The sequence below is a fragment of the Protomyctophum parallelum genome (assembly GCF_964188405.1).
Source record: "Protomyctophum parallelum genome assembly, chromosome: 2".
Taxonomy (NCBI): domain Eukaryota; kingdom Metazoa; phylum Chordata; class Actinopteri; order Myctophiformes; family Myctophidae; genus Protomyctophum; species Protomyctophum parallelum.
In genome coordinates this window covers 27929550-27941370 of record NC_139699.1, presented here as the reverse complement: position 1 = coordinate 27941370, position 11821 = coordinate 27929550, and positions in this window count along the sequence as shown.

Genomic DNA, 11821 nt, shown 5'->3' with positions numbered 1-11821 from the left:
CCTGCAGGTTCACTTTCCAACTGTACAGTCACTCAGCCATCACACATATCCTATGCCGCACTCACATACTGTATACAAAATGTGTCTCGTGTCTTATTTTTGGGGGAAAGGGGATGGAGAAACAGCTTCAATTAATTTTCAATGGAAGTCATTATGGTTTTGAAGAGACAGCCTTGTTTGCTTGTTTCATGCCCTCCCCCCATGAAACAAGGCTGTCTCTTCAAAACCATTTGACTCCCAAGGTCCTGGGGCAAACATTCTGCAAGAATTGCAGATTTGGTGTAGAGCGGGGGTCTTCAACAGGCCACGGACCCCTTGGTATCAGGTAAAGTTAGCGAAAGTTGTGGGAAACCTGGGAAAAAAATGCTTACTGGTATCCCAACTTTAAGCAGCTGTCACAAAGTTTCCCAAGGGAGTTGGCTTGGAACAAATTGATATGTGATAGTAGACACCTTAACTTTTGCTAACTTTACCTAACTATTAGCTGAGAGAGAGATGGAGCAGGGACCACCACTATATATTGTATAAAACTGTGTTGCAGATTAAACTTTTCATAGATTTCAGATAGCGTCATAGACTTGTTTGACAGCACAGTCGTTGAGTGTCGTGTTGGATGATAATGTGCATTTTCAGACATTTAACCACTTAAACTGTCACTGACTAAACTTGACATTTCACACGGTATATGATCTGCTCTATTTTTCCCTCTACACCAAATGTCTTTGCCAAAAATAGCTGATCTACAAGCTCACAATGCCTCATGTTGGGAGGGCTCCAGACTAAGGGGGTCCCTAGTCCTACGTCCAGGGGACTATACAATATCTATTTGGGACTTCAATTAATGTCAGCCGTGACGGTTTCGTGACTAGAAACGCTCTCCTCCGCGTCAGTCAGCCGCGGGGGTGGAGCTTCTTTTCCATCCACCAGCTGTCTAAAAAGCCGTAATGACGTTGGGCGTCAGCTTCGTCTGTCTGCGGCTGTGCGCTAAGGTGTGCCTGCGCTGAGAGACAGACTGTATTCACGTAGGCTCAGTGCTTCCTGCAGCACAAGGAGATGTACCACTCCCTTTTCCATCAAAAAATGTTCATATGATAAGCCAAAAGTTAAAATAAGGACACTGTCACAAATTAATACTGTACATGAAAGAGTGACTCTCAACAGCCTGTGGACGGTGGATAGAACAATGTGGTGGATGCACCTGCTGTTGGTAAGATATTAAGATCCATAAAAATATATCACACACCTAACACCTGGGGGCGGGGGCATTACCCTAACACCACAAGTGAGAAGCTCACAGTGGGCAAATCGATGCTGCATGTGCATTGATCAGCCCATACATGGGCAACTGGCAGCCCGCGGGCCACACACGGCCCCCACCTTCACTTAATGTGGCCCTCAGAATACTGATAAGTGATATTTTATTGATTTCAGCTGTTCAATTCCAAACATGCTAACATGACCCGCTTTAATTACTTACAGTCTAAATTAGTAGCTTGCTGAGTAGTATTACAAATAAGGTTATTGTCTTTTTTTATGTCCAATATATTTGTATTTAGTTAAAATGACTTTTCAGGATCCCAATTAAAAATAGCAAAAATTTATTCAGGATTTCAATTCAAATATAGCAACAATAGCTGATCTGTTCAAAACACGTCGCAGCGACGCGTTTTGAACTATTTTTGCTACGACATGCATGCAATGTGGCCCCTCTGGAGTGAGTATGGAAATATAATGGCCCTCTCCATCGTCAAAGTTACCCACCCCTGGATCAGCCCTATGTGTCTGAGGTTCTGACGCACGAAAGTGAGGTTCTGACGCACGTCAGTGAAAAAGACGTGTGCATCCGAAAACCTTTACCTACTAATTACCTAAATATGCAATAATATGTAATATGTATAAACAAAAGTTCAACTGAGAGGTGGAACGGCCAGCCACCAACCAACTCAGTTCCCCTTCACCCTTTCTGCCCTGCTCCAACCAGATCAGTGCATCTCACGTCCGGGCCCCTTAAAAGGGTGCCTCCTACTTCCTTGTCTCACCCAAGGAAAATTAGAGAAGGAAGTGACATGTTCACGTGACTGTGCTGCGCCATGACACTTTCATGGGAGCCAAATCTCGCACCGGAAGTGACATGTATACAAAGCAGTGAATGGAGCAAGCTGGACCAGCTCATAACAAACATTATTTATGCACCATTGAGACCTTTGTCATATAATCGGTTCAGGCACATGAAAGAAGACATATCACAGTTTGCTTTCTAATCACTTGCTTTTCGATGTGCACAGTACATCATTTTATTTGGGAATTTAAGGTATCGTTTCTGTTCCGGGGTCTCACGAGATTTGGCTGCCAGACAGGAAACGGTGGGCAATCTCGCGATACTTCAGAAATGTACTTTTTGCTCTTTAGATACCTCTATAAAATTACACAGTGTACACATCGAAAAGCAACACAGCAGACAATAATATGTTACATGTCTTCTGTTATTTGCCAGAAGTGATTACTTTACAAAAGATCTCAGTCATTCAGAAATAGTGTTTGTTCATGAGCTGGTCACTGAGCTCTCATTGACTCCTGTGCATTCTGCCGAACTTCCGGGTGCAGTTTGGCTCCAATGGTGCGACGAATCTGCCGTCTGGAATTGCGTGATAGCGAAAATGACATTGGTGACCTTACCTCCATTTAATATACCTTGGTCTCACCTATGCCTTCCGTTCAGGTCAACCCGCCACCTCCCCGACACCGCCCAGCAGCAGGCACCACCTGGAAGAGCCCACAGGGGCGGGCTCCGGAGCCCCTGCTTTCCATCAGTCAGGATCCGATTCAAGGCTCCCGAGTCCCGACCAGATCATCCGTTGGGGCCGGCGCCAAAGCACCTAACGTCGTGCCAATACGACTGCATTCGTTCTTGACTTTATCATGTTCCATTCATTCAATTGTTCATTCTCAATGTAATCCCCTTCTCGTAAAAAAGGTCAGTGCATTCATTCAGTCCTGTGTAGTGAAATCTCTCTTAAGTTGAAATTCTGTTTTGTGATCGTGCTTTTACTGAAATAGAAAACATGGATCTATTTTTTAATTCAGATTTTCATTACTTTGCACATGCATATTCAGAAATGCAACTGGCGACCCCTCCAAAATGTTTGGTTACCTCTCGGGGGCTGATCTAAAGATACCAAGAAGACATTTTAGCATTAAAGGATTAATGCATTTACCAAGGATCATTATGATACCTTGATACCCATTATGATTCCTTGCCACTTTCAAAATCAATGCTGAAAATCTTTAAATAACTGTTCTGCCCTCACATTAATCATCAAAAAATAAATAAATATGAAGTATATATCGGTACTGTATATATTCACTTTGGGACGGTTCAAATTGTATTTTGGGACGGTCCTGGGACGTTGGTGAAAAACGTTAGTCTGCAGCTCTGGTAAACATCTGCTATTTTTGGCTAAAGTTCTCAAAATAGAGATGCGTTGCAAGGGTTCAAGTGATTAATATAAAAAGGTTCCTGTCAAACAAAGATTTGGCGTCCCCCCTTTTTAGTAACTCTGACTCCTTGGGTCCCGGACACCCTGTTGAAGACCCCTGGTAGGGCCTAGACTCCTGGGGGACAACGGTCAATTAAGTATAGGGTTTAAGGTTAATCCCCCTCCCAGGAAGCAGGAACTATTTGGCCGACCAACCATTAGGATGGATCTAAATAAACAGCTTGGTTTGCCTTCCTCTGCTAATGGTGAAGGGATTAACAATGCTTATCGGAACATTATTGTTTACTGTATTAATTGGCCCTGACCTAATTTGTAATGTAATTTAAAACTTCTTAAAAGATTACGTCGACACGAGTCACATTCCGTCGCCTACAAGCAGCATAGTGTGTGGGAGGACTGCAGTGAGAACGCCATCCCCCCAAATAACTTTTCAATGGCGCTCCAAGGTTGCACAGTGAATAAATGATTCTGAACCCTAGTGTCAGGGACAAACCGTACAGCAGCCTTGCATACAAAATGAGTTCCTTCAAAGTGTTTTTTGGAAGGACAAGACTCACTGACTGTAACCATTAAAAGACTATCAAGCTTGCTGGATTTTAACAGCACAGCTGGAAGGCATCCTTCACTAAACTGATTGCTCGGCTAAAACATTTTAATCCATCCAGGTTAAACGCTTCGTAGAACATCAACTATAAACTAATGTAGTTTATAGTCAATAAAATAAAAATGTATTGTTTTCGTTTTAGTTGACTGAATAACATAAAGGTCACCTAAATCTACAGTTAATTTAATCCAGTGTTTCTCAACCTTTTAGGCTGGCGACACCCAAAAAGACTCGCGACCATCCCTCCGTCACTCTTCGACAATCTACAGTAGCAACATATGGACTCTTGCATTTCCAGCAACTGTGTACAAGTACAATTAAGTATTTACGCTTTGAGTCAAACGGTGAATCAGCTCCAGCAGCACTAACGTTGGCCCTGCGGTAATGTTGAAAAACTGATTTATGGATGTGATTTGGATGTTTGGTGTAACATATCTATTTTTTCACTGACATAAAGCTTCTGTGTGCCAGAGAAACCTCAAACATTTAACCCATTATGACCTGAGGCCGATTCTACAAATCTTTCTGAAAAAACGGTATGTTCCTAGTGTTTCTCAAACTTTTTCATGTCAAGGACCCCGAAAATTATAATTAAATTAAATTATATAACTCCCACCTCAAAATTGTTTAAAAACATATTTGCACACATTTTCAAGATCTTTAAAAAATATCAGATCTACCTTGTAGATCTGATATTTTTCTTCTATTTGTTAATAGCCAGCAATGTGTGTCGCTGCCGTTTCATGTATTGTGTCAGTTTCCTTACATAGATAAAAATGTCGCTGTTGTCTTATGAAAGTTTCTTAAGCTTTTACGTAGCAAGTTACGTTTATGAGGCAAAGGCAGGAGTAAATCTGTCCTGTGCTGCAGCCTGCAGGAAGCACAGAGCAAGTTTGTCTCGCAAACACACAGACCACTGTGCCGCCACGTGCACACGCACACTTCCTCTTCCCACGGAAAAAATACCTACTAATTAAACATTCTTGACTGTGCTTAGTAAACAGAAAAATATCAACTTTATTTATTTTATTTTATAAAAAACCGCATCTTGTGACCCCTCCAAATTATTTGGCGACCCCCCACACACCTTGGGCAGTTGGGGGGTCTGATTTAGTTGACTAAAATGTATTCTGGCGGGCCGGGATGGTGTCGTAATGCCTGATTTATGCTTAGTGGCGTGCCGAAAATAGCCGACGTCACGCAGCGATGTGTTGTGAGCTTGTAGATGGTTTTTTTGAGGGGCTAAAATAACTTCTCCTCCGTAACATTTAATTTCGTTTTTTATTTGTTATTGAAATTGATAATGTATTTAGCTTAGTTTTTATTTAGTTGGGAAAAATAGTTTGTCATAACTTTTGTCGACAAATTAACACTGCAATTCAGGGGCCCACTATTCAAACAACCAAACAAATTATATGAGACCAACTGAATCGTCATTCATTTTCAATGTTTAAGGTCAAACGTATTTGACGAAATGGATACAGTCATTTTTGTAAATGAAATGTTCATCTGGTCCGTATTCTTCTTGGCCTTTCCAAGCTTATTACACAATTTCGCAGATACAGTACAATACAGTAAACTATCCCCTAGGCATGGAACCTACAGGCCCTTACAGTATGTTTAATTCAATAGTCGCTGAGCTGGGGATGAGCAATGGTGATGAACTCCTCAACCTTAACATTTGAATTTCTGAGTAATTTCAGTAGGAAGCCAATTAAAGGGCTGCTTCATTCATTATTTCCCATTTCTTTTAACTTTTCTGACTGAACCAGTGAGCGCAGCAGGGCACTGAATAACAGCATCGCTCACCGTAAGCACTACAGAAAATCAATCCAACACTGTTTCTGTAGTGGAAGTCAACACAAGCATTGTTTGTTTCCTACCTCTGAGAACATTGGCGTTCCTGGTTTGTTTATACATTTCTGCTTTATTGGACAGCGGAGAGACAGCAGTGTATGGGTAGATGGGAGAAGAAGGGGGGGGGGGGGGGGGGCTTATAATTTGAACATACCTTTCAACAGTAACCTTTGTGTATTTATTCTGCCCAGTTCGCTTGAGAGGCAGATTCAGAGCAGTAGCCTATATCGCTGCACAAGTGAGGAGGTGTTTTATTACAATTCGTTCAATTAATCACAGAAATCTCTCTAATATCATCCATCTCAGTCAGGGAATCCTTGAGGAAGGAGGAGTTTGAGGCAGTCCAGAAAGCCATATTTATTTCACTTATGCCTCCCTTCAGTCACTGCAATTCCTTGCTCAAACTGAGACAGTGGATAACACCAAAGAGCCTTGCTTACAGTGGGTGTCTTAAGCTTCCCACCACCTCAAGCTCAACAAACTTAGCTTCTCTTTTTCCCTGGAAAGTCTTGAACCTATTGACACCTCCCTGGTGACTTCTGCTCAAACTGCAAAGGACCAGACGTCACCGGAGTGATCCTGGACATTAAGCTGTCCTGTAGGTTTGCACAGGTTACAACATCCAGAGAGTCATACCATTCCTCGAGTCTGCCCAGCTCCTTATCAAAGCTCTGATCATCTCCAGACTTGGTTACTGAAACACTTTCCATGCTGGTCTGCTGTTATGCTCTCTCATACCCCTTTTACGGAACAACAATGCTGTGCCACACCTGGTCTTCAACCTCCCTACATTTTCTGCATTCCCTTCACTGGCTTTGAGTTGCTGACTGGCAGTGACTGCATAGATATTTAAAAAAAGTGATGACTTACTCAATACAAGGCAAGGGCATGGGTACTCCCCTACTATACCTCCAGGACATGATCCACCTCATCACCTACTGTAGCATGCTTGATTTCCCTTTAATGTACAGTAATTGCTAGTCCACATCGTCACAAACAGTACAATTACAATATGTAGGCCTACTGTACTGTACTGTACTGAGCTTCTTCTCTGTGACTTTCAGATCCATGAACATGGACATGGACACTGGGAAAAAAGAGGAGTGTATTCACATACAGAACTGTAATTTCTGTACAGCTTACCCCCCCCCCCCACCCTCCCACACTATTGTTGATATAATAATTCCTCAGGGGATTTTTTGGTCTGTCTTATTAATCTAGCTTTAGTGTCATTTTCTCAGCCAGGCTAGAACAGCCGTATCATGTTTCTGCTTGAGTGAGTCTGTCTGTTTGTCTTTGAGTTTGTCTGTGGGCAGCACATGTTTGACACTTAGACATCTATGTGAATAATAAGTGTAAATGAGGCATAAATGCTAGAAATAAATGTTCTAGAACTATATTATTGGCCGATGTATTAACATAACTTTTTCCATAATTTTAATTGAAGTCGTTCTCATAATCCGAACCTAATCCTAATCCTATTTTACACAAAGGATGTTTACATTTGGAAAAGCCTTGTTGCATATGCATGATGTGTTAATCCCACCACAGGAGATATTTAATGTTGTTACCTGACATTACCTTTGGTGAAAAAAGACGGCATATATCGTTATCGGTTGATATCCTAATCAGAAATGAAGAATTGGACAAGTCACAATATCGGAAAATTCATGTGCCAATGAGTGTCAAACAGGCCTTTATATTATGAAATTCTTCAGGGCATGACTGTTAGTAACATAGTCTTGCGTAGCCAGACAACGATTCCACAATCTCCGAATGCTATCTCCGTCACATTATGCTTAGATTATTTCTATATTATATTAGGATAGATTTGCGTGACTGTAAAGACGAAACGGAAGTGGGGAGGAGGCTCCACTCCGCTTTATATTTTACTCATGGCTGTGTGACGGAAGCATTTGAAAATTGCAAGAGGCAACAGTCTGGCAACGCGAGACTACTTGAAATAGAGTATTCAATAAAATGTTGCCCTATAGCTGCAATGTTGGTGAGTTTAACACAGGCAGATTGGAAATTGCAATTTGATATGGACTGTCAATGTAGGGTATTGCAACTTTATTTCAACACAATATAAAAAATCTAGTGTTGCAAATTACGACTAGGTAGGGTGGGAAAAGGTAGGAAATGGGGCATTTTAGGTATTTAGCAGACGCTCTGATCTAGAGCGTCTGCAAGATCAGCATAAGTGGCATGAATGTCTATCAGCTCTTTTCGCCAAATTGTCACCCAAAGAATATGAACGCTATAGGGTTCATGTAACCCCTAATTGCTCCATTCAAGCTACACTGTGGTCCAATACTGTAAATGAGTATTGTCAGTCAGCCAGTGTGTACATCAATGCTTCAGTGAACTATGCCAGTGTTACTGTAACTCCATTATTGCTCGCTAGGTGGTAGCATAGGAACACCTAACCTGTGCCACCGGTCCGCTCTCACTCTACGATCCTTAATTGTTTCATTTCCGGGATATCAGTGAGGGGGGGGGCTGTTGTTGTGAGGACATTGATCGTTAGCCGTAACCTCATACCCCATAGCTCTCGTCATAAACAGTCCGCAGTCCGCAGCGTTGATCGTCTGGATGTGCGACAGCTCACCTTGGACAGCGCTCAAAGCTTTAGAGATACAAGTCTTTGAAAATCCTGTTATAATGGAGCCTCAATGGAGCTGGATTTAAAAATCCCATAGCTGGTGAGGACGGAGGCTCTCCATAGCAACCGGAGCAATACTAAAAGGTAAATTGACGGTCGCTGCTTTCATATACTGTATGGCGTATACGGGGGGTACGATTATAATTGTAGAAAGCAGAGGAAAAGTTAATTGCCCTAAGTTAAGGAAGGGGTTACAATTCAGGATTTTTGGGGAAAGACGCGATGGGCGATCAATAGACTTGGCTGGCGATGGGGAATTATAGGCTCTCTAAGCAAACATTAAAGGTCCATAGACTTGGCTGCCACGTAATTTTGGAAAGCTGACCCTCAAAAAGCTCATGACATGTCACCACTCACTACACAGTGTATTTGTAGCTGTAACGACTGCATCTTTGCGACTGCCCATGTGAACGCATCAATAGAGCTTAAGACCTTAAGTGTTAAAAACCAGGAATAGACAACACTTACACATCACAAATACTGAGATAATATCCTTAATCCCAGAGGACATCTAGAGTCATAATATCGTTAAAATACCGATTCATTGCCCAGCCCTAAGGAGGATGCCAAGAGACATGAGAGTCTTGAACAGGATTCAAACCCAGCCAGGATAATGGAATTAAGCGGCATGGGCCTTGAGCCACCAGGGCGAATATTATTCTCAATATCCACCTCTGTATAATGCCTTTCAGAGGTGGCTACAGCTTACATGGGAGCGTGCCGTTGTCTGCTCGACCAAAGGACGATCCTCGTGGGGGCTATATACTGTAGGCATCTGTGGACACCAGATTCATCCTTCAAACATAGCTCACATAAATAATTACTTTTCAGAGTAATTACATTTTCACCATTGTTGACTATGGAGACCCGCTGGCTGTGATCACTCACTGCAACAAAACTCATTAATGAAATCACCAAGTGCTCAGTAATCCTGACAGATGAAATCCCAGTGGGTAATAAAATCCCTACCCCGCCCTCATCCCCCACCTCTCCCGAAAATGAAATAATATCCTGTGTGACTCAATGTGCTTAGAGTGGCAGTGACACTGCCAGAGGTAGCGGAACTATTTCCTGTTATTCACAATGGGTAGAGGATTACACTGCCACCATCCACTTAACCCATAAAGCGCAATTATCGTAACTTACGTTATTTGGTTTAGTCTCGCACATATTAACTATATATGATGATTTCGGGTGTGCCAGTACAGTACAGTGACAGTATAGGGTACAGTAGAGGGACCGGCACACGGTAACTCTCATTTCTCAAACGTTTCAGACACGGGGCGGCACGCTGGAACCGGCCCGGCCCCCTGGGTGCGTTCCTGGGGGTCTGGAATATTGTTCTTCACGTTGCTTGCTGGCCCCAACAATGTGCCATTGTGTCTGTGTGTGTCTGTCTGTGTCTGTGTGTGTGTGTGTGTGTGTGTGTGTGTGTGTGTGTGTGTGTGTGTGTGTGTGTGTGTGTGTGTGTGTGTGTGTGTGTGTATGTGCGTGTGCGTGTGCGTGTGCGTGTACATGTGCATGTGCATGTGCATGTGCACGTGTACATGTGCAGGTCAGTGGCTATTTTTGCTTCCTGACCAGTGGGTACAGTGGCAGATGATGTGGGAGCTATAGAGGTCGTATCCAGGTGCACTATATGGAAGCCATGCCAAGCGGTGTGTGGTGTTTGGGAGCGCCCTGTGAGTGTCGGGTCAGTAACTCTGGCCTCTGTCATGCGGTATCTTTCACAGGGGGACGACACAGTGAGCAGCCTTACATGACCTGCCCACAGTGAGCCCTGCGGTCAGCCTGTGTCCATGGCTGTTCTTGACCTCCTCATGTCTTCCTTCTATATTAGAACTGGCCCATTAGGCAAAATCTCCTTCCAAATTAGAGGTGCAACAGTTAACCGAACTGATCTACAGTAATTGATTATTAAAATAATATGTGATTTTAATATTATCGATTTAGATGAAAAAAAGGATTTGGGTAAATGGTATTCCATAAAGGCGCAGTGAAATGAAAAATACGTTTTTCACACTTTTAGACCATATCCGTGGTCATCATAATGGGCTTCCTATGGGTGCCATCCATAGTGGCATCCTATGGTGGCATCATATGGGCATCCTATTTTGGCATCATAACAATGGATGCCAAACAAATTCTCATTTTTGTGTGTTTTTATATATCAAAAGTCCATCAAAACGAAAACATGCTGCGTGATGACGTGTAGAGATACACATCAATAAAAGCCAATAAAAATGAAGCTCAACAGTTTGTTTCCCATGCTTCTTGTCCTCCAGCTGGTTTTGATTAAAGAACTACTCAGTTTTTAATCTCATTCAAGATGACATCCAGACAGTGTATTACTTGTTTTAAACTTAATCATCACTCTAAAATATGTAGATAGGTTATTAGGTTGTGTATACCGGTAGGTTATAAATAATCCGCTGACTTGTCCTCATGCACTTTGTTTACAAACTAAATTCACATGCAGGAAGTCACAGACTTTGAGGATCATGGAGCTTGATACCCCGAAAAGATCTGATAACAGGCTTATTGAGTATCCGTTATCAATAAGCTTTGGGCTTAATTATCAAGCCTGTTATCGAGCATAGCGGCATTGAGGCCTATGACGTCATGACGTCAAAAGAGAAAAATAACAACAAATAAATATATGTGGGCATATGCAAGGGCTAGTATGCATGTGCTGCAGGTGTTGGATTATACAGTTAAGATGATCCTTTTGAAACTTCTCAAAGGAACTTTCGAGGCCAATTTCAATCTGGCTTGCAGGTCGTTCCATGACCAGGGGCCAGAAAGTAAGACACTTTTTACCCCCCTCAGATTTAAATGCTGGTACTACACACCGTAGCCAGGCATTTTGATCTGAGGTTTAGCCCATTTTTTACCAAATTAAATTTGGAGGAAATGTAAAGGGGCAACACACCAAGAATGGCTTTATAAATGAGAATATACCAATGATGCAGCCTGCGCGAGGTCAGAGAGAACCAACCAACGGCAGCGTACAACGAACAATGATGTGTTCTGAAAGGTGAGTTAATTATGAATCTCAGTGCAGCATGGTACAGGGGATCCAGTTTGGCCAAGGTGGAGGAGCAAGCAAACCTATAAAGGGTATCAACATAATCCAACTGGCACAGAAAGAGGCCAGTGACCAGTTTTTTTGCGAGCTGAACTCTAACTCTAACTCTA